Source organism: Lonchura striata, chromosome 9, assembly GCF_050655825.1.
Source record: "Lonchura striata isolate lonStrDom1 chromosome 9, ASM5065582v1, whole genome shotgun sequence".
NCBI lineage: Eukaryota > Metazoa > Chordata > Aves > Passeriformes > Estrildidae > Lonchura > Lonchura striata.
The window spans coordinates 127,537-151,439 of record NC_140711.1 but is presented as its reverse complement, the minus strand read 5'-3'; positions in this window follow the sequence as shown (position 1 = coordinate 151,439).

Here is a 23,903-nt window from a genome sequence, read left to right as displayed (position 1 = left end):
GAATTCAAAATTCAGGAAAATTGTCCTGGAACACCTTCCATAAGGATGCTAGAATGGAATTGAAGAGGCAGGCGAGTGTCCACCACGGTCCTCTAGCAGTCCTTAGGGTGCGCGCAGAAGCCCGGTGCTCTTCGGCTTCGTTCTTCGCCCTCGTACAAGCTACCGCTCTGTCCGGCTCCCGGAGCAGGAGAAGCGGCTGCTTCGCGCACACAGCAGCGGAGCGGCAGCCGTACGCTCCGAAGCTCTGCTTCAGCCGAAAGACGCCGGCGACCGGCGCTTCGCTTCGGATAGCAGCCGAGAGCCGTAGTGTGCGTCTGCACTAAACTGCATCATAGCGAAAAGCTTTGGCAGTGTGTCTCGCAGGGAGATAGCTTAGGAGCGCAGCGCACTTATGCCTCCCTTGTCCAGAAACACGATTTTACTGCACACTCCAAAAACACTGCAGTTTTGAGGTCAAGATGCCAGATGCTCTCTGATGCCCGTGCTACCTTCCTTCTCCTGCCCAGCTCGTTGTTGCAGCGTGCACGTGCCGTCCTGGCATTCAGTGCACAGTGAAGGCAATCGCAAAAGTCCAGGTGCTGCTGACTCCCAAACACAAGGCGCTGGCTATGTTCTTGCTTCTCGACAACTCAACGGAGTGCTTCATTTCTGCAGTTGCAATCGAGGTCTCTGCATGTCGGAGCCTCAGAGGACGAGCACGAGTTTCCCAGGAGGGGCTGCATCAGGACGAATTCAAAACTCAGGAAAATTGTCCTGTAACACCTTCCATAAGGATGCTAGAATGGAATTGAAGAGGCAGGCGAGCGGCCACCAAGGTCCTCTAGCATCCCGTAGGCTGTGCACACAAGTCCGGTGCTCTGCGGCTTCGTTCTTCGCCCTCGTACAAGCTACCGCTCTCTCCGGCTCCCGGATCAGGAGAAGCGGCTGCTTCGCGCACACAACAGCCGTACGCTCCGAAGCGCTGCTTCAGCCGAAAGACGCCGGCGACCGGCGGTTCGCTTCGGATAGCAGCCGAGAGCCGTAGTGTGCGTCTGCACTAAACTGCATCATAGCGAAAAGCTTTGGCAGTGTGTCTCGCAGGGAGATAGCTTAGGAGCGCAGCGCACTTATGCCTCCCTTGTCCAGAAACACGATTTTACTGCACTCTCCAAACACACTGCAGTTTCGAGGTCAAGATGCCAGATGCTCTCTGATGCCCGTGCTACCTTCCTTCTCCTGCCCAGCTCGTTGTTTTAACGTGCACGTGCCGTCCTGGTATTCAGTGCACAGTGAAGGCAATCGCAAAAGTCCAGGTGCTGCTGACTCCCAAACACAAGGCGCTGGCTATGTTCTTGCTTCTCGACAACTCAACGCAGCCCTTCATTTCTGCAGTTGCCATCGAGGTCTCTGCACTCGGAGCCTCAGAGGACGAGCACGAGTTTCCCAGGAGGGGCTGCATCAGGACGAATTCAAAATTCAGGAAAATTGTCCTGGAACACCTTCCATAAGGATGCTAGAATGGAATTGAAGAGGCAGGCGAGCGGCCACCAAGGTCCTCTAGCAGCCCGTAGGCTGTGCACACAAGTCCGGTGCTCTGCGGCTTCGTTCTTCGCCCTCGTACAAGCTACCGCTCTGTCCGGCTCCCGGAGCAGGAGAAGCGGCTGCTTCGCGCACACAACAGCCGTACGCTCCGAAGCGCTGCTTCAGCCGAAAGACGCCGGCCACCGGCGCTTCGCTTCGGACAGCTCCGGAGAGCCGGAGTGTGCGTCTGCACTAGACTGCATCATAGCGAAAAGCTTTGGCAGTGTGTCTCGCAGGGAGATAGCTTAGGAGCGCAGCGCACTTATGCCTCCCTTGTCCAGAAACACGATTTTACTGCACACTCCAAAAACACTGCTCTTTCCAGGGCAATATATAAGCTGTTTTCTGACGGCCGTGATCTTTCGGGGAGTCTTGCACAGCTCGTTGTTTTAACGTGCACATGCCGTCCTGGTATTCAGTGCACAGTGAAGGCAATCGCAAAAGTCCAGGTGCTGCTGACTCTCAAACACAAGGCGCTGGCTATGTTCTTGCTTCTCGACAACTCAACGGAGTGCTTCATTTCTGCAGTTGCCATCGAGGTCTCTGCACTCGGAGCCTCAGAGGACGAGCACGAGTTTCCCAGGAGGGGCTGCATCAGGACGAATTCAAAATTCAGGAAAATTGTCCTGGAACACCTTCCATAAGGATACTAGAATGGAATTGAAGAGGCAGGCGAGTGTCCACCACGGTCCTCTAGCAGTCCTTAGGGTGCGCGCAGAAGCCCGGTGCTCTTCGGCTTCGTTCTTCGCCCTCGTACAAGCTACCGCTCTGTCCGGCTCCCGGAGCAGGAGAAGCGGCTGCTTCGCGCACACAGCAGCGGAGCGGCAGCCGTACGCTCCGAAGCGCTGCTTCAGCCGAAAGACGCCGGCCACCGGCGCTTCGCTTCGGATAGCAGCCGAGAGCCGTAGTGTGCGTCTGCACTAAACTGCATCATAGCGAAAAGCTTTGGCAGTGTGTCTCGCAGGGAGATAGCTTAGGAGCGCAGCGCACTTATGCCTCCCTTGTCCAGAAACACGATTTTACTGCACACTCCAAAAACACTGCTCTTTCCAGGGCAATATATAAGCTGCTTTCTGACGGCCGTGATCTTTCGGGGAGTCTTGCACAGCTCGTTGTTTTAACGTGCACATGCCGTCCTGGTATTCAGTGCACAGTGAAGGCAATCGCAAAAGTCCAGGTGCTGCTGACTCTCAAACACAAGGCGCTGGCTATGTTCTTGCTTCTCGACAACTCAACGGAGTGCTTCATTTCTGCAGTTGCCATCGAGGTCTCTGCACTCGGAGCCTCAGAGGACGAGCACGAGTTTCCCAGGAGGGGCTGCATCAGGACGAATTCAAAATTCAGGAAAATTGTCCTGGAACACCTTCCATAAGGATGCTAGAATGGAATTGAAGAGGCAGGCGAGTGTCCACCACGGTCCTCTAGCAGTCCTTAGGGTGCGCGCAGAAGCCCGGTGCTCTTCGGCTTCGTTCTTCGCCCTCGTACAAGCTACCGCTCTGTCCGGCTCCCGGAGCAGGAGAAGCGGCTGCTTCGCGCACACAGCAGCGGAGCGGCAGCCGTACGCTCCGAAGCGCTGCTTCAGCCGAAAGACGCCGGCGACCGGCGCTTCGCTTCGGACAGCTCCGGAGAGCCGGAGTGTGCGTCTGCACTAGACTGCATCATAGCGAAAAGCTTTGGCAGTGTGTCTCGCAGGGAGATAGCTTAGGAGCGCAGCGCACTTATGCCTCCCTTGTCCAGAAACACGATTTTACTGCACACTCCAAAAACACTGCTCTTTCCAGGGCAATATATAAGCTGCTTTCTGACGGCCGTGATCTTTCGGGGAGTCTTGCACAGCTCGTTGTTTTAACGTGCACATGCCGTCCTGGCATTCAGTGCACAGTGAAGGCAATCGCAAAAGTCCAGGTGCTGCTGACTCTCAAACACAAGGCGCTGGCTATGTTCTTGCTTCTCGACAACTCAACGGAGTGCTTCATTTCTGCAGTTGCCATCGAGGTCTCTGCACTCGGAGCCTCAGAGGACGAGCACGAGTTTCCCAGGAGGGGCTGCATCAGGACGAATTCAAAATTCAGGAAAATTGTCCTGGAACACCTTCCATAAGGATGCTAGAATGGAATTGAAGAGGCAGGCGAGTGTCCACCACGGTCCTCTAGCAGTCCTTAGGGTGCGCGCAGAAGCCCAGTGCTCTTCGGCTTCGTTCTTCGCCCTCGTACAAGCTACCGCTCTGTCCGGCTCCCGGAGCAGGAGAAGCGGCTGCTTCGCGCACACAGCAGCGGAGCGGCAGCCGTACGCTCCGAAGCTCTGCTTCAGCCGAAAGACGCCGGCGACCGGCGCTTCGCTTCGGATAGCAGCCGAGAGCCGTAGTGTGCGTCTGCACTAAACTGCATCATAGCGAAAAGCTTTGGCAGTGTGTCTCGCAGGGAGATAGCTTAGGAGCGCAGCGCACTTATGCCTCCCTTGTCCAGAAACACGATTTTACTGCACTCTCCAAACACACTGCAGTTTCGAGGTCAAGATGCCAGATGCTCTCTGATGCCCGTGCTACCTTCCTTCTCCTGCCCAGCTCGTTGTTTTAACGTGCACGTGCCGTCCTGGCATTCAGTGCACAGTGAAGGCAATCGCAAAAGTCCAGGTGCTGCTGACTCCCAAACACAAGGCGCTGGCTATGTTCTTGCTTCTCGACAACTCAACGGAGTGCTTCATTTCTGCAGTTGCCATCGAGGTCTCTGCACTCGGAGCCTCAGAGGACGAGCACGAGTTTCCCAGGAGGGGCTGCATCAGGACGAATTCAAAATTCAGGAAAATTGTCCTGGAACACCTTCCATAAGTATGCTAGAATGGAATTGAAGAAGCAGGCGAGCGGCCACCAAGGTCTTCTAGCAGCCCGTAGGCTGTGCACACAAGTCCGGTGCTCTGCGGCTTCGTTCTTCGCCCTCGTACAAGCTACCGCTCTGTCCGGCTCCCGGAGCAGGAGAAGCGGCTGCTTCGCGCACACAACAGCCGTACGCTCCGAAGCGCTGCTTCAGCCGAAAGACGCCGGCGACCGGCGGTTCGCTTCGGACAGCTCCGGAGAGCCGTAGTGTGCGTCTGCACTAGACTGCATCATAGCGAAAAGCTTTGTCAGTGTGTCTCGCAGGGAGATAGCTTAGGAGCGCAGCGCACTTATGCCTCCCTTGTCCAGAAACACGATTTTACTGCACTCTCCAAAAACACTGCTCTTTCCAGGGCAATATATAAGCTGCTTTCTGACGGCCGTGATCTTTCGGGGAGTCTTGCACAGCTCGTTGTTTTAACGTGCACATGCCGTCCTGGTATTCAGTGCACAGTGAAGGCAATCGCAAAAGTCCAGGTGCTGCTGACTCTCAAACACAAGGCGCTGGCTATGTTCTTGCTTCTCGACAACTCAACGGAGTGCTTCATTTCTGCAGTTGCCATCGAGGTCTCTGCACTCGGAGCCTCAGAGGACGAGCACGAGTTTCCCAGGAGGGGCTGCATCAGGACGAATTCAAAATTCAGGAAAATTGTCCTGGAACACCTTCCATAAGGATACTAGAATGGAATTGAAGAGGCAGGCGAGTGTCCACCACGGTCCTCTAGCAGTCCTTAGGGTGCGCGCAGAAGCCCGGTGCTCTTCGGCTTCGTTCTTCGCCCTCGTACAAGCCACCGCTCTGTCCGGCTCCCGGAGCAGGAGAAGCGGCTGCTTCGCGCACACAGCAGCGGAGCGGCAGCCGTACGCTCCGAAGCGCTGCTTCAGCCGAAAGACGCCGGCGACCGGCGCTTCGCTTCGGATAGCAGCCGAGAGCCGTAGTGTGCGTCTGCACTAAACTGCATCATAGCGAAAAGCTTTGGCAGTGTGTCTCGCAGGGAGATAGCTTAGGAGCGCAGCGCACTTATGCCTCCCTTGTCCAGAAACACGATTTTACTGCACTCTCCAAAAACACTGCTCTTTCCAGGGCAATATATAAGCTGCTTTCTGACGGCCGTGATCTTTCGGGGAGTCTTGCACAGCTCGTTGTTTTAACGTGCACATGCCGTCCTGGTATTCAGTGCACAGTGAAGGCAATCGCAAAAGTCCAGGTGCTGCTGACTCTCAAACACAAGGCGCTGGCTATGTTCTTGCTTCTCGACAACTCAACGGAGTGCTTCATTTCTGCAGTTGCCATCGAGGTCTCTGCACTCGGAGCCTCAGAGGACGAGCACGAGTTTCCCAGGAGGGGCTGCATCAGGACGAATTCAAAATTCAGGAAAATTGTCCTGGAACACCTTCCATAAGGATGCTAGAATGGAATTGAAGAGGCAGGCGAGTGTCCACCACGGTCCTCTAGCAGTCCTTAGGGTGCGCGCAGAAGCCCGGTGCTCTTCGGCTTCGTTCTTCGCCCTCGTACAAGCTACCGCTCTGTCCGGCTCCCGGAGCAGGAGAAGCGGCTGCTTCGCGCACACAGCAGCGGAGCGGCAGCCGTACGCTCCGAAGCTCTGCTTCAGCCGAAAGACGCCGGCGACCGGCGCTTCGCTTCGGATAGCAGCCGAGAGCCGTAGTGTGCGTCTGCACTAAACTGCATCATAGCGAAAAGCTTTGGCAGTGTGTCTCGCAGGGAGATAGCTTAGGAGCGCAGCGCACTTATGCCTCCCTTGTCCAGAAACACGATTTTACTGCACACTCCAAAAACACTGCAGTTTTGAGGTCAAGATGCCAGATGCTCTCTGATGCCCGTGCTACCTTCCTTCTCCTGCCCAGCTCGTTGTTGCAGCGTGCACGTGCCGTCCTGGCATTCAGTGCACAGTGAAGGCAATCGCAAAAGTCCAGGTGCTGCTGACTCCCAAACACAAGGCGCTGGCTATGTTCTTGCTTCTCGACAACTCAACGCAGCCCTTCATTTCTGCAGTTGCAATCGAGGTCTCTGCATGTCGGAGCCTCAGAGGACGAGCACGAGTTTCCCAGGAGGGGCTGCATCAGGACGAATTCAAAACTCAGGAAAATTGTCCTGTAACACCTTCCATAAGGATGCTAGAATGGAATTGAAGAGGCAGGCGAGCGGCCACCAAGGTCCTCTAGCATCCCGTAGGCTGTGCACACAAGTCCGGTGCTCTGCGGCTTCGTTCTTCGCCCTCGTACAAGCTACCGCTCTCTCCGGCTCCCGGATCAGGAGAAGCGGCTGCTTCGCGCACACAACAGCCGTACGCTCCGAAGCGCTGCTTCAGCCGAAAGACGCCGGCGACCGGCGGTTCGCTTCGGATAGCAGCCGAGAGCCGTAGTGTGCGTCTGCACTAAACTGCATCATAGCGAAAAGCTTTGGCAGTGTGTCTCGCAGGGAGATAGCTTAGGAGCGCAGCGCACTTATGCCTCCCTTGTCCAGAAACACGATTTTACTGCACTCTCCAAACACACTGCAGTTTCGAGGTCAAGATGCCAGATGCTCTCTGATGCCCGTGCTACCTTCCTTCTCCTGCCCAGCTCGTTGTTTTAACGTGCACGTGCCGTCCTGGCATTCAGTGCACAGTGAAGGCAATCGCAAAAGTCCAGGTGCTGCTGACTCCCAAACACAAGGGGCTGGCTATGTTCTTGCTTCTCGACAACTCAACGCAGCCCTTCATTTCTGCAGTTGCCATCGAGGTCTCTGCACTCGGAGACTCAGAGGACGAGCACGAGTTTCCCAGGAGGGGCTGCATCAGGACGAATTCAAAATTCAGGAAAATTGTCCTGGAACACCTTCCATAAGGATGCTAGAATGGAATTGAAGAGGCAGGCGAGCGGCCACCAAGGTCCTCTAGCAGCCCGTAGGCTGTGCACACAAGTCCGGTGCTCTGCGGCTTCGTTCTTCGCCCTCGTACAAGCTACCGCTCTGTCCGGCTCCCGGAGCAGGAGAAGCGGCTGCTTCGCGCACACAACAGCCGTACGCTCCGAAGCGCTGCTTCAGCCGAAAGACGCCGGCCACCGGCGCTTCGCTTCGGACAGCTCCGGAGAGCCGGAGTGTGCGTCTGCACTAGACTGCATCATAGCGAAAAGCTTTGGCAGTGTGTCTCGCAGGGAGATAGCTTAGGAGCGCAGCGCACTTATGCCTCCCTTGTCCAGAAACACGATTTTACTGCACACTCCAAAAACACTGCTCTTTCCAGGGCAATATATAAGCTGTTTTCTGACGGCCGTGATCTTTCGGGGAGTCTTGCACAGCTCGTTGTTTTAACGTGCACATGCCGTCCTGGTATTCAGTGCACAGTGAAGGCAATCGCAAAAGTCCAGGTGCTGCTGACTCTCAAACACAAGGCGCTGGCTATGTTCTTGCTTCTCGACAACTCAACGGAGTGCTTCATTTCTGCAGTTGCCATCGAGGTCTCTGCACTCGGAGCCTCAGAGGACGAGCACGAGTTTCCCAGGAGGGGCTGCATCAGGACGAATTCAAAATTCAGGAAAATTGTCCTGGAACACCTTCCATAAGGATGCTAGAATGGAATTGAAGAGGCAGGCGAGTGTCCACCACGGTCCTCTAGCAGTCCTTAGGGTGCGCGCAGAAGCCCGGTGCTCTGCGGCTTCGTTCTTCGCCCTCGTACAAGCTACCGCTCTGTCCGGCTCCCGGAGCAGGAGAAGCGGCTGCTTCGCGCACACAGCAGCGGAGCGGCAGCCGTACGCTCCGAAGCGCTGCTTCAGCCGAAAGACGCCGGCGACCGGCGCTTCGCTTCGGATAGCAGCCGAGAGCCGTAGTGTGCGTCTGCACTAAACTGCATCATAGCGAAAAGCTTTGGCAGTGTGTCTCGCAGGGAGATAGCTTAGGAGCGCAGCGCACTTATGCCTCCCTTGTCCAGAAACACGATTTTACTGCACTCTCCAAACACACTGCAGTTTCGAGGTCAAGATGCCAGATGCTCTCTGATGCCCGTGCTACCTTCCTTCTCCTGCCCAGCTCGTTGTTTTAACGTGCACGTGCCGTCCTGGCATTCAGTGCACAGTGAAGGCAATCGCAAAAGTCCAGGTGCTGCTGACTCCCAAACACAAGGCGCTGGCTATGTTCTTGCTTCTCGACAACTCAACGGAGTGCTTCATTTCTGCAGTTGCCATCGAGGTCTCTGCATGTCGGAGCCTCAGAGGACGAGCACGAGTTTCCCAGGAGGGGCTGCATCAGGACGAATTCAAAATTCAGGAAAATTGTCCTGGAACACCTTCCATAAGGATGCTAGAATGGAATTGAAGAGGCAGGCGAGCGGCCACCAAGGTCCTCTAGCAGCCCGTAGGCTGTGCACACAAGTCCGGTGCTCTGCGGCTTCGTTCTTCGCCCTCGTACAAGCTACCGCTCTGTCCGGCTCCCGGAGCAGGAGAAGCGGCTGCTTCGCGCACACAACAGCCGTACGCTCCGAAGCGCTGCTTCAGCCGAAAGACGCCGGCGACCGGCGCTTCGCTTCGGACAGCTCCGGAGAGCCGGAGTGTGCGTCTGCACTAGACTGCATCATAGCGAAAAGCTTTGGCAGTGTGTCTCGCAGGGAGATAGCTTAGGAGCGCAGCGCACTTATGCCTCCCTTGTCCAGAAACACGATTTTACTGCACACTCCAAAAACACTGCTCTTTCCAGGGCAATATATAAGCTGTTTTCTGACGGCCGTGATCTTTCGGGGAGTCTTGCACAGCTCGTTGTTTTAACGTGCACATGCCGTCCTGGTATTCAGTGCACAGTGAAGGCAATCGCAAAAGTCCAGGTGCTGCTGACTCTCAAACACAAGGCGCTGGCTATGTTCTTGCTTCTCGACAACTCAACGGAGTGCTTCATTTCTGCAGTTGCCATCGAGGTCTCTGCACTCGGAGCCTCAGAGGACGAGCACGAGTTTCCCAGGAGGGGCTGCATCAGGACGAATTCAAAATTCAGGAAAATTGTCCTGGAACACCTTCCATAAGGATGCTAGAATGGAATTGAAGAGGCAGGCGAGTGTCCACCACGGTCCTCTAGCAGTCCTTAGGGTGCGCGCAGAAGCCCGGTGCTCTGCGGCTTCGTTCTTCGCCCTCGTACAAGCTACCGCTCTGTCCGGCTCCCGGAGCAGGAGAAGCGGCTGCTTCGCGCACACAGCAGCGGAGCGGCAGCCGTACGCTCCGAAGCGCTGCTTCAGCCGAAAGACGCCGGCCACCGGCGCTTCGCTTCGGATAGCAGCCGAGAGCCGTAGTGTGCGTCTGCACTAAACTGCATCATAGCGAAAAGCTTTGGCAGTGTGTCTCGCAGGGAGATAGCTTAGGAGCGCAGCGCACTTATGCCTCCCTTGTCCAGAAACACGATTTTACTGCACACTCCAAAAACACTGCTCTTTCCAGGGCAATATATAAGCTGCTTTCTGACGGCCGTGATCTTTCGGGGAGTCTTGCACAGCTCGTTGTTTTAACGTGCACATGCCGTCCTGGTATTCAGTGCACAGTGAAGGCAATCGCAAAAGTCCAGGTGCTGCTGACTCTCAAACACAAGGCGCTGGCTATGTTCTTGCTTCTCGACAACTCAACGGAGTGCTTCATTTCTGCAGTTGCCATCGAGGTCTCTGCACTCGGAGCCTCAGAGGACGAGCACGAGTTTCCCAGGAGGGGCTGCATCAGGACGAATTCAAAATTCAGGAAAATTGTCCTGGAACACCTTCCATAAGGATGCTAGAATGGAATTGAAGAGGCAGGCGAGTGTCCACCACGGTCCTCTAGCAGTCCTTAGGGTGCGCGCAGAAGCCCGGTGCTCTTCGGCTTCGTTCTTCGCCCTCGTACAAGCTACCGCTCTGTCCGGCTCCCGGAGCAGGAGAAGCGGCTGCTTCGCGCACACAGCAGCGGAGCGGCAGCCGTACGCTCCGAAGCTCTGCTTCAGCCGAAAGACGCCGGCGACCGGCGCTTCGCTTCGGATAGCAGCCGAGAGCCGTAGTGTGCGTCTGCACTAAACTGCATCATAGCGAAAAGCTTTGGCAGTGTGTCTCGCAGGGAGATAGCTTAGGAGCGCAGCGCACTTATGCCTCCCTTGTCCAGAAACACGATTTTACTGCACTCTCCAAAAACACTGCTCTTTCCAGGGCAATATATAAGCTGCTTTCTGACGGCCGTGATCTTTCGGGGAGTCTTGCACAGCTCGTTGTTTTAACGTGCACATGCCGTCCTGGTATTCAGTGCACAGTGAAGGCAATCGCAAAAGTCCAGGTGCTGCTGACTCTCAAACACAAGGCGCTGGCTATGTTCTTGCTTCTCGACAACTCAACGGAGTGCTTCATTTCTGCAGTTGCCATCGAGGTCTCTGCACTCGGAGCCTCAGAGGACGAGCACGAGTTTCCCAGGAGGGGCTGCATCAGGACGAATTCAAAATTCAGGAAAATTGTCCTGGAACACCTTCCATAAGGATGCTAGAATGGAATTGAAGAGGCAGGCGAGTGTCCACCACGGTCCTCTAGCAGTCCTTAGGGTGCGCGCAGAAGCCCGGTGCTCTTCGGCTTCGTTCTTCGCCCTCGTACAAGCTACCGCTCTGTCCGGCTCCCGGAGCAGGAGAAGCGGCTGCTTCGCGCACACAGCAGCGGAGCGGCAGCCGTACGCTCCGAAGCGCTGCTTCAGCCGAAAGACGCCGGCCACCGGCGCTTCGCTTCGGATAGCAGCCGAGAGCCGTAGTGTGCGTCTGCACTAAACTGCATCATAGCGAAAAGCTTTGGCAGTGTGTCTCGCAGGGAGATAGCTTAGGAGCGCAGCGCACTTATGCCTCCCTTGTCCAGAAACACGATTTTACTGCACACTCCAAAAACACTTCAGTTTCGAGGTCAAGATGCCAGATGCTCTCTGATGCCCGTGCTACCTTCCTTCTCCTGCCCAGCTCGTTGTTGCATCGTGCACGTGCCGTCCTGGCATTCAGTGCACAGTGAAGGCAATCGCAAAAGTCCAGGTGCTGCTGACTCTCAAACACAAGGCGCTGGCTATGTTCTTGCTTCTCGACAACTCAACGCAGCCCTTCATTTCTGCAGTTGCCATCGAGGTGTCTGCACTCGGAGCCTCAGAGGACGAGCACGAGTTTCCCAGGAGGGGCTGCATCAGGACGAATTCAAAATTCAGGAAAATTGTCCTGGAACACCTTCCATAAGTATGCTAGAATGGAATTGAAGAAGCAGGCGAGCGGCCACCAAGGTCCTCTAGCAGCCCGTAGGCTGTGCACACAAGTCCGGTGCTCTGCGGCTTCGTTCTTCGCCCTCGTACAAGCTACCGCTCTGTCCGGCTCCCGGAGCAGGAGAAGCGGCTGCTTCGCGCACACAACAGCCGTACGCTCCGAAGCGCTGCTTCAGCCGAAAGACGCCGGCCACCGGCGCTTCGCTTCGGACAGCTCCGGAGAGCCGGAGTGTGCGTCTGCACTAGACTGCATCATAGCGAAAAGCTTTGGCAGTGTGTCTCGCAGGGAGATAGCTTAGGAGCGCAGCGCACTTATGCCTCCCTTGTCCAGAAACACGATTTTACTGCACACTCCAAAAACACTGCTCTTTCCAGGGCAATATATAAGCTGTTTTCTGACGGCCGTGATCTTTCGGGGAGTCTTGCACAGCTCGTTGTTTTAACGTGCACATGCCGTCCTGGTATTCAGTGCACAGTGAAGGCAATCGCAAAAGTCCAGGTGCTGCTGACTCTCAAACACAAGGCGCTGGCTATGTTCTTGCTTCTCGACAACTCAACGGAGTGCTTCATTTCTGCAGTTGCCATCGAGGTCTCTGCACTCGGAGCCTCAGAGGACGAGCACGAGTTTCCCAGGAGGGGCTGCATCAGGACGAATTCAAAATTCAGGAAAATTGTCCTGGAACACCTTCCATAAGGATGCTAGAATGGAATTGAAGAGGCAGGCGAGTGTCCACCACGGTCCTCTAGCAGTCCTTAGGGTGCGCGCAGAAGCCCGGTGCTCTTCGGCTTCGTTCTTCGCCCTCGTACAAGCTACCGCTCTGTCCGGCTCCCGGAGCAGGAGAAGCGGCTGCTTCGCGCACACAGCAGCGGAGCGGCAGCCGTACGCTCCGAAGCTCTGCTTCAGCCGAAAGACGCCGGCGACCGGCGCTTCGCTTCGGATAGCAGCCGAGAGCCGTAGTGTGCGTCTGCACTAAACTGCATCATAGCGAAAAGCTTTGGCAGTGTGTCTCGCAGGGAGATAGCTTAGGAGCGCAGCGCACTTATGCCTCCCTTGTCCAGAAACACGATTTTACTGCACACTCCAAAAACACTGCAGTTTTGAGGTCAAGATGCCAGATGCTCTCTGATGCCCGTGCTACCTTCCTTCTCCTGCCCAGCTCGTTGTTGCAGCGTGCACGTGCCGTCCTGGCATTCAGTGCACAGTGAAGGCAATCGCAAAAGTCCAGGTGCTGCTGACTCCCAAACACAAGGCGCTGGCTATGTTCTTGCTTCTCGACAACTCAACGCAGCCCTTCATTTCTGCAGTTGCAATCGAGGTCTCTGCATGTCGGAGCCTCAGAGGACGAGCACGAGTTTCCCAGGAGGGGCTGCATCAGGACGAATTCAAAACTCAGGAAAATTGTCCTGTAACACCTTCCATAAGGATGCTAGAATGGAATTGAAGAGGCAGGCGAGCGGCCACCAAGGTCCTCTAGCATCCCGTAGGCTGTGCACACAAGTCCGGTGCTCTGCGGCTTCGTTCTTCGCCCTCGTACAAGCTACCGCTCTCTCCGGCTCCCGGATCAGGAGAAGCGGCTGCTTCGCGCACACAACAGCCGTACGCTCCGAAGCGCTGCTTCAGCCGAAAGACGCCGGCGACCGGCGGTTCGCTTCGGATAGCAGCCGAGAGCCGTAGTGTGCGTCTGCACTAAACTGCATCATAGCGAAAAGCTTTGGCAGTGTGTCTCGCAGGGAGATAGCTTAGGAGCGCAGCGCACTTATGCCTCCCTTGTCCAGAAACACGATTTTACTGCACTCTCCAAACACACTGCAGTTTCGAGGTCAAGATGCCAGATGCTCTCTGATGCCCGTGCTACCTTCCTTCTCCTGCCCAGCTCGTTGTTTTAACGTGCACGTGCCGTCCTGGTATTCAGTGCACAGTGAAGGCAATCGCAAAAGTCCAGGTGCTGCTGACTCCCAAACACAAGGCGCTGGCTATGTTCTTGCTTCTCGACAACTCAACGCAGCCCTTCATTTCTGCAGTTGCCATCGAGGTCTCTGCACTCGGAGCCTCAGAGGACGAGCACGAGTTTCCCAGGAGGGGCTGCATCAGGACGAATTCAAAATTCAGGAAAATTGTCCTGGAACACCTTCCATAAGGATGCTAGAATGGAATTGAAGAGGCAGGCGAGCGGCCACCAAGGTCCTCTAGCAGCCCGTAGGCTGTGCACACAAGTCCGGTGCTCTGCGGCTTCGTTCTTCGCCCTCGTACAAGCTACCGCTCTGTCCGGCTCCCGGAGCAGGAGAAGCGGCTGCTTCGCGCACACAACAGCCGTACGCTCCGAAGCGCTGCTTCAGCCGAAAGACGCCGGCCACCGGCGCTTCGCTTCGGACAGCTCCGGAGAGCCGGAGTGTGCGTCTGCACTAGACTGCATCATAGCGAAAAGCTTTGGCAGTGTGTCTCGCAGGGAGATAGCTTAGGAGCGCAGCGCACTTATGCCTCCCTTGTCCAGAAACACGATTTTACTGCACACTCCAAAAACACTGCTCTTTCCAGGGCAATATATAAGCTGTTTTCTGACGGCCGTGATCTTTCGGGGAGTCTTGCACAGCTCGTTGTTTTAACGTGCACATGCCGTCCTGGTATTCAGTGCACAGTGAAGGCAATCGCAAAAGTCCAGGTGCTGCTGACTCTCAAACACAAGGCGCTGGCTATGTTCTTGCTTCTCGACAACTCAACGGAGTGCTTCATTTCTGCAGTTGCCATCGAGGTCTCTGCACTCGGAGCCTCAGAGGACGAGCACGAGTTTCCCAGGAGGGGCTGCATCAGGACGAATTCAAAATTCAGGAAAATTGTCCTGGAACACCTTCCATAAGGATGCTAGAATGGAATTGAAGAGGCAGGCGAGTGTCCACCACGGTCCTCTAGCAGTCCTTAGGGTGCGCGCAGAAGCCCGGTGCTCTTCGGCTTCGTTCTTCGCCCTCGTACAAGCTACCGCTCTGTCCGGCTCCCGGAGCAGGAGAAGCGGCTGCTTCGCGCACACAGCAGCGGAGCGGCAGCCGTACGCTCCGAAGCGCTGCTTCAGCCGAAAGACGCCGGCCACCGGCGCTTCGCTTCGGATAGCAGCCGAGAGCCGTAGTGTGCGTCTGCACTAAACTGCATCATAGCGAAAAGCTTTGGCAGTGTGTCTCGCAGGGAGATAGCTTAGGAGCGCAGCGCACTTATGCCTCCCTTGTCCAGAAACACGATTTTACTGCACACTCCAAAAACACTGCTCTTTCCAGGGCAATATATAAGCTGCTTTCTGACGGCCGTGATCTTTCGGGGAGTCTTGCACAGCTCGTTGTTTTAACGTGCACATGCCGTCCTGGTATTCAGTGCACAGTGAAGGCAATCGCAAAAGTCCAGGTGCTGCTGACTCTCAAACACAAGGCGCTGGCTATGTTCTTGCTTCTCGACAACTCAACGGAGTGCTTCATTTCTGCAGTTGCCATCGAGGTCTCTGCACTCGGAGCCTCAGAGGACGAGCACGAGTTTCCCAGGAGGGGCTGCATCAGGACGAATTCAAAATTCAGGAAAATTGTCCTGGAACACCTTCCATAAGGATGCTAGAATGGAATTGAAGAGGCAGGCGAGTGTCCACCACGGTCCTCTAGCAGTCCTTAGGGTGCGCGCAGAAGCCCGGTGCTCTTCGGCTTCGTTCTTCGCCCTCGTACAAGCTACCGCTCTGTCCGGCTCCCGGAGCAGGAGAAGCGGCTGCTTCGCGCACACAGCAGCGGAGCGGCAGCCGTACGCTCCGAAGCTCTGCTTCAGCCGAAAGACGCCGGCGACCGGCGCTTCGCTTCGGATAGCAGCCGAGAGCCGTAGTGTGCGTCTGCACTAAACTGCATCATAGCGAAAAGCTTTGGCAGTGTGTCTCGCAGGGAGATAGCTTAGGAGCGCAGCGCACTTATGCCTCCCTTGTCCAGAAACACGATTTTACTGCACTCTCCAAAAACACTGCTCTTTCCAGGGCAATATATAAGCTGCTTTCTGACGGCCGTGATCTTTCGGGGAGTCTTGCACAGCTCGTTGTTTTAACGTGCACATGCCGTCCTGGTATTCAGTGCACAGTGAAGGCAATCGCAAAAGTCCAGGTGCTGCTGACTCTCAAACACAAGGCGCTGGCTATGTTCTTGCTTCTCGACAACTCAACGGAGTGCTTCATTTCTGCAGTTGCCATCGAGGTCTCTGCACTCGGAGCCTCAGAGGACGAGCACGAGTTTCCCAGGAGGGGCTGCATCAGGACGAATTCAAAATTCAGGAAAATTGTCCTGGAACACCTTCCATAAGGATGCTAGAATGGAATTGAAGAGGCAGGCGAGTGTCCACCACGGTCCTCTAGCAGTCCTTAGGGTGCGCGCAGAAGCCCGGTGCTCTTCGGCTTCGTTCTTCGCCCTCGTACGAGCTACCGCTCTGTCCGGCTCCCGGAGCAGGAGAAGCGGCTGCTTCGCGCACACAGCAGCGGAGCGGCAGCCGTACGCTCCGAAGCGCTGCTTCAGCCGAAAGACGCCGGCCACCGGCGCTTCGCTTCGGATAGCAGCCGAGAGCCGTAGTGTGCGTCTGCACTAAACTGCATCATAGCGAAAAGCTTTGGCAGTGTGTCTCGCAGGGAGATAGCTTAGGAGCGCAGCGCACTTATGCCTCCCTTGTCCAGAAACACGATTTTACTGCACACTCCAAAAACACTGCAGTTTCGAGGTCAAGATGCCAGATGCTCTCTGATGCCCGTGCTACCTTCCTTCTCCTGCCCAGCTCGTTGTTGCAGCGTGCACGTGCCGTCCTGGCATTCAGTGCACAGTGAAGGCAATCGCAAAAGTCCAGGTGCTGCTGACTCCCAAACACAAGGCGCTGGCTATGTTCTTGCTTCTCGACAACTCAACGGAGTGCTTCATTTCTGCAGTTGCCATCGAGGTCTCTGCATGTCGGAGCCTCAGAGGACGAGCACGAGTTTCCCAGGAGGGGCTGCATCAGGACGAATTCAAAATTCAGGAAAATTGTCCTGGAACACCTTCCATAAGGATGCTAGAATGGAATTGAAGAGGCAGGCGAGCGGCCACCAAGGTCCTCTAGCAGCCCGTAGGCTGTGCACACAAGTCCGGTGCTCTGCGGCTTCGTTCTTCGCCCTCGTACAAGCTACCGCTCTGTCCGGCTCCCGGAGCAGGAGAAGCGGCTGCTTCGCGCACACAACAGCCGTACGCTCCGAAGCGCTGCTTCAGCCGAAAGACGCCGGCGACCGGCGCTTCGCTTCGGACAGCTCCGGAGAGCCGGAGTGTGCGTCTGCACTAGACTGCATCATAGCGAAAAGCTTTGGCAGTGTGTCTCGCAGGGAGATAGCTTAGGAGCGCAGCGCACTTATGCCTCCCTTGTCCAGAAACACGATTTTACTGCACTCTCCAAAAACACTGCTCTTTCCAGGGCAATATATAAGCTGCTTTCTGACGGCCGTGATCTTTCGGGGAGTCTTGCACAGCTCGTTGTTTTAACGTGCACATGCCGTCCTGGTATTCAGTGCACAGTGAAGGCAATCGCAAAAGTCCAGGTGCTGCTGACTCTCAAACACAAGGCGCTGGCTATGTTCTTGCTTCTCGACAACTCAACGGAGTGCTTCATTTCTGCAGTTGCCATCGAGGTCTCTGCACTCGGAGCCTCAGAGGACGAGCACGAGTTTCCCAGGAGGGGCTGCATCAGGACGAATTCAAAATTCAGGAAAATTGTCCTGGAACACCTTCCATAAGGATGCTAGAATGGAATTGAAGAGGCAGGCGAGTGTCCACCACGGTCCTCTAGCAGTCCTTAGGGTGCGCGCAGAAGCCCGGTGCTCTTCGGCTTCGTTCTTCGCCCTCGTACAAGCTACCGCTCTGTCCGGCTCCCGGAGCAGGAGAAGCGGCTGCTTCGCGCACACAGCAGCGGAGCGGCAGCCGTACGCTCCGAAGCGCTGCTTCAGCCGAAAGACGCCGGCGACCGGCGCTTCGCTTCGGATAGCAGCCGAGAGCCGTAGTGTGCGTCTGCACTAAACTGCATCATAGCGAAAAGCTTTGGCAGTGTGTCTCGCAGGGAGATAGCTTAGGAGCGCAGCGCACTTATGCCTCCCTTGTCCAGAAACACGATTTTACTGCACACTCCAAAAACACTGCAGTTTCGAGGTCAAGATGCCAGATGCTCTCTGATGCCCGTGCTACCTTCCTTCTCCTGCCCAGCTCGTTGTTGCAGCGTGCACGTGCCGTCCTGGCATTCAGTGCACAGTGAAGGCAATCGCAAAAGTCCAGGTGCTGCTGACTCCCAAACACAAGGCGCTGGCTATGTTCTTGCTTCTCGACAACTCAACGCAGCCCTTCATTTCTGCAGTTGCCATCGAGGTCTCTGCACTCGGAGCCTCAGAGGACGAGCACGAGTTTCCCAGGAGGGGCTGCATCAGGACGAATTCAAAATTCAGGAAAATTGTCCTGGAACACCTTCCATAAGGATGCTAGAATGGAATTGAAGAGGCAGGCGAGCGGCCACCAAGGTCCTCTAGCAGCCCGTAGGCTGTGCACACAAGTCCGGTGCTCTGCGGCTTCGTTCTTCGCCCTCGTACAAGCTACCGCTCTGTCCGGCTCCCGGAGCAGGAGAAGCGGCTGCTTCGCGCACACAACAGCCGTACGCTCCGAAGCGCTGCTTCAGCCGAAAGACGCCGGCCACCGGCGCTTCGCTTCGGACAGCTCCGGAGAGCCGGAGTGTGCGTCTGCACTAAACTGCATCATAGCGAAAAGCTTTGGCAGTGTGTCTCGCAGGGAGATAGCTTAGGAGCGCAGCGCACTTATGCCTCCCTTGTCCAGAAACACGATTTTACTGCACACTCCAAAAACACTGCTCTTTCCAGGGCAATATATAAGCTGCTTTCTGACGGCCGTGATCTTTCGGGGAGTCTTGCACAGCTCGTTGTTTTAACGTGCACATGCCGTCCTGGTATTCAGTGCACAGTGAAGGCAATCGCAAAAGTCCAGGTGCTGCTGACTCTCAAACACAAGGCGCTGGCTATGTTCTTGCTTCTCGACAACTCAACGGAGTGCTTCATTTCTGCAGTTGCCATCGAGGTCTCTGCACTCGGAGCCTCAGAGGACGAGCACGAGTTTCCCAGGAGGGGCTGCATCAGGACGAATTCAAAATTCAGGAAAATTGTCCTGGAACACCTTCCATAAGTATGCTAGAATGGAATTGAAGAAGCAGGCGAGCGGCCACCAAGGTCTTCTAGCAGCCCGTAGGCTGTGCACACAAGTCCGGTGCTCTGCGGCTTCGTTCTTCGCCCTCGTACAAGCTACCGCTCTGTCCGGCTCCCGGAGCAGGAGAAGCGGCTGCTTCGCGCACACAACAGCCGTACGCTCCGAAGCGCTGCTTCAGCCGAAAGACGCCGGCGACCGGCGCTTCGCTTCGGACAGCTCCGGAGAGCCGGAGTGTGCGTCTGCACTAGACTGCATCATAGCGAAAAGCTTTGGCAGTGTGTCTCGCAGGGAGATAGCTTAGGAGCGCAGCGCACTTATGCCTCCCTTGTCCAGAAACACGATTTTACTGCACACTCCAAAAACACTGCTCTTTCCAGGGCAATATATAAGCTGCTTTCTGACGGCCGTGATCTTTCGGGGAGTCTTGCACAGCTCGTTGTTTTAACGTGCACATGCCGTCCTGGCATTCAGTGCACAGTGAAGGCAATCGCAAAAGTCCAGGTGCTGCTGACTCTCAAACACAAGGCGCTGGCTATGTTCTTGCTTCTCGACAACTCAACGGAGTGCTTCATTTCTGCAGTTGCCATCGAGGTCTCTGCACTCGGAGCCTCAGAGGACGAGCACGAGTTTCCCAGGAGGGGCTGCATCAGGACGAATTCAAAATTCAGGAAAATTGTCCTGGAACACCTTCCATAAGGATGCTAGAATGGAATTGAAGAGGCAGGCGAGTGTCCACCACGGTCCTCTAGCAGTCCTTAGGGTGCGCGCAGAAGCCCAGTGCTCTTCGGCTTCGTTCTTCGCCCTCGTACAAGCTACCGCTCTGTCCGGCTCCCGGAGCAGGAGAAGCGGCTGCTTCGCGCACACAGCAGCGGAGCGGCAGCCGTACGCTCCGAAGCGCTGCTTCAGCCGAAAGACGCCGGCGACCGGCGCTTCGCTTCGGATAGCAGCCGAGAGCCGTAGTGTGCGTCTGCACTAAACTGCATCATAGCGAAAAGCTTTGGCAGTGTGTCTCGCAGGGAGATAGCTTAGGAGCGCAGCGCACTTATGCCTCCCTTGTCCAGAAACACGATTTTACTGCACTCTCCAAACACACTGCAGTTTCGAGGTCAAGATGCCAGATGCTCTCTGATGCCCGTGCTACCTTCCTTCTCCTGCCCAGCTCGTTGTTTTAACGTGCACGTGCCGTCCTGGCATTCAGTGCACAGTGAAGGCAATCGCAAAAGTCCAGGTGCTGCTGACTCCCAAACACAAGGCGCTGGCTATGTTCTTGCTTCTCGACAACTCAACGGAGTGCTTCATTTCTGCAGTTGCCATCGAGGTCTCTGCACTCGGAGCCTCAGAGGACGAGCACGAGTTTCCCAGGAGGGGCTGCATCAGGACGAATTCAAAATTCAGGAAAATTGTCCTGGAACACCTTCCATAAGTATGCTAGAATGGAATTGAAGAAGCAGGCGAGCGGCCACCAAGGTCTTCTAGCAGCCCGTAGGCTGTGCACACAAGTCCGGTGCTCTGCGGCTTCGTTCTTCGCCCTCGTACAAGCTACCGCTCTGTCCGGCTCCCGGAGCAGGAGAAGCGGCTGCTTCGCGCACACAACAGCCGTACGCTCCGAAGCGCTGCTTCAGCCGAAAGACGCCGGCGACCGGCGGTTCGCTTCGGACAGCTCCGGAGAGCCGGAGTGTGCGTCTGCACTAGACTGCATCATAGCGAAAAGCTTTGTCAGTGTGTCTCGCAGGGAGATAGCTTAGGAGCGCAGCGCACTTATGCCTCCCTTGTCCAGAAACACGATTTTACTGCACTCTCCAAAAACACTGCTCTTTCCAGGGCAATATATAAGCTGCTTTCTGACGGCCGTGATCTTTCGGGGAGTCTTGCACAGCTCGTTGTTTTAACGTGCACATGCCGTCCTGGTATTCAGTGCACAGTGAAGGCAATCGCAAAAGTCCAGGTGCTGCTGACTCTCAAACACAAGGCGCTGGCTATGTTCTTGCTTCTCGACAACTCAACGGAGTGCTTCATTTCTGCAGTTGCCATCGAGGTCTCTGCACTCGGAGCCTCAGAGGACGAGCACGAGTTTCCCAGGAGGGGCTGCATCAGGACGAATTCAAAATTCAGGAAAATTGTCCTGGAACACCTTCCATAAGGATACTAGAATGGAATTGAAGAGGCAGGCGAGTGTCCACCACGGTCCTCTAGCAGTCCTTAGGGTGCGCGCAGAAGCCCGGTGCTCTTCGGCTTCGTTCTTCGCCCTCGTACAAGCCACCGCTCTGTCCGGCTCCCGGAGCAGGAGAAGCGGCTGCTTCGCGCACACAGCAGCGGAGCGGCAGCCGTACGCTCCGAAGCGCTGCTTCAGCCGAAAGACGCCGGCGACCGGCGCTTCGCTTCGGATAGCAGCCGAGAGCCGTAGTGTGCGTCTGCACTAAACTGCATCATAGCGAAAAGCTTTGGCAGTGTGTCTCGCAGGGAGATAGCTTAGGAGCGCAGCGCACTTATGCCTCCCTTGTCCAGAAACACGATTTTACTGCACACTCCAAAAACACTGCAGTTTTGAGGTCAAGATGCCAGATGCTCTCTGATGCCCGTGCTACCTTCCTTCTCCTGCCCAGCTCGTTGTTGCAGCGTGCACGTGCCGTCCTGGCATTCAGTGCACAGTGAAGGCAATCGCAAAAGTCCAGGTGCTGCTGACTCCCAAACACAAGGCGCTGGCTATGTTCTTGCTTCTCGACAACTCAACGCAGCCCTTCATTTCTGCAGTTGCAATCGAGGTCTCTGCATGTCGGAGCCTCAGAGGACGAGCACGAGTTTCCCAGGAGGGGCTGCATCAGGACGAATTCAAAACTCAGGAAAATTGTCCTGTAACACCTTCCATAAGGATGCTAGAATGGAATTGAAGAGGCAGGCGAGCGGCCACCAAGGTCCTCTAGCATCCCGTAGGCTGTGCACACAAGTCCGGTGCTCTGCGGCTTCGTTCTTCGCCCTCGTACAAGCTACCGCTCTCTCCGGCTCCCGGATCAGGAGAAGCGGCTGCTTCGCGCACACAACAGCCGTACGCTCCGAAGCGCTGCTTCAGCCGAAAGACGCCGGCGACCGGCGGTTCGCTTCGGATAGCAGCCGAGAGCCGTAGTGTGCGTCTGCACTAAACTGCATCATAGCGAAAAGCTTTGGCAGTGTGTCTCGCAGGGAGATAGCTTAGGAGCGCAGCGCACTTATGCCTCCCTTGTCCAGAAACACGATTTTACTGCACTCTCCAAACACACTGCAGTTTCGAGGTCAAGATGCCAGATGCTCTCTGATGCCCGTGCTACCTTCCTTCTCCTGCCCAGCTCGTTGTTTTAACGTGCACGTGCCGTCCTGGCATTCAGTGCACAGTGAAGGCAATCGCAAAAGTCCAGGTGCTGCTGACTCCCAAACACAAGGCGCTGGCTATGTTCTTGCTTCTCGACAACTCAACGCAGCCCTTCATTTCTGCAGTTGCCATCGAGGTCTCTGCACTCGGAGACTCAGAGGACGAGCACGAGTTTCCCAGGAGGGGCTGCATCAGGACGAATTCAAAATTCAGGAAAATTGTCCTGGAACACCTTCCATAAGGATGCTAGAATGGAATTGAAGAGGCAGGCGAGCGGCCACCAAGGTCCTCTAGCAGCCCGTAGGCTGTGCACACAAGTCCGGTGCTCTGCGGCTTCGTTCTTCGCCCTCGTACAAGCTACCGCTCTGTCCGGCTCCCGGAGCAGGAGAAGCGGCTGCTTCGCGCACACAACAGCCGTACGCTCCGAAGCGCTGCTTCAGCCGAAAGACGCCGGCCACCGGCGCTTCGCTTCGGACAGCTCCGGAGAGCCGGAGTGTGCGTCTGCACTAGACTGCATCATAGCGAAAAGCTTTGGCAGTGTGTCTCGCAGGGAGATAGCTTAGGAGCGCAGCGCACTTATGCCTCCCTTGTCCAGAAACACGATTTTACTGCACACTCCAAAAACACTGCTCTTTCCAGGGCAATATATAAGCTGTTTTCTGACGGCCGTGATCTTTCGGGGAGTCTTGCACAGCTCGTTGTTTTAACGTGCACATGCCGTCCTGGTATTCAGTGCACAGTGAAGGCAATCGCAAAAGTCCAGGTGCTGCTGACTCTCAAACACAAGGCGCTGGCTATGTTCTTGCTTCTCGACAACTCAACGGAGTGCTTCATTTCTGCAGTTGCCATCGAGGTCTCTGCACTCGGAGCCTCAGAGGACGAGCACGAGTTTCCCAGGAGGGGCTGCATCAGGACGAATTCAAAATTCAGGAAAATTGTCCTGGAACACCTTCCATAAGGATGCTAGAATGGAATTGAAGAGGCAGGCGAGTGTCCACCACGGTCCTCTAGCAGTCCTTAGGGTGCGCGCAGAAGCCCGGTGCTCTGCGGCTTCGTTCTTCGCCCTCGTACAAGCTACCGCTCTGTCCGGCTCCCGGAGCAGGAGAAGCGGCTGCTTCGCGCACACAGCAGCGGAGCGGCAGCCGTACGCTCCGAAGCGCTGCTTCAGCCGAAAGACGCCGGCGACCGGCGGTTCGCTTCGGATAGCAGCCGAGAGCCGTAGTGTGCGTCTGCACTAAACTGCATCATAGCGAAAAGCTTTGGCAGTGTGTCTCGCAGGGAGATAGCTTAGGAGCGCAGCGCACTTATGCCTCCCTTGTCCAGAAACACGATATTACTGCACTCTCCAAACACACTGCAGTTTCGAGGTCAAGATGCCAGATGCTCTCTGATGCCCGTGCTACCTTCCTTCTCCTGCCCAGCTCGTTGTTTTAACGTGCACGTGCCGTCCTGGCATTCAGTGCACAGTGAAGGCAATCGCAAAAGTCCAGGTGCTGCTGACTCCCAAACACAAGGCGCTGGCTATGTTCTTGCTTCTCGACAACTCAACGCAGCCCTTCATTTCTGCAGTTGCCATCGAGGTCTCTGCACTCGGAGACTCAGAGGACGAGCACGAGTTTCCCAGGAGGGGCTGCATCAGGACGAATTCAAAATTCAGGAAAATTGTCCTGGAACACCTTCCATAAGGATGCTAGA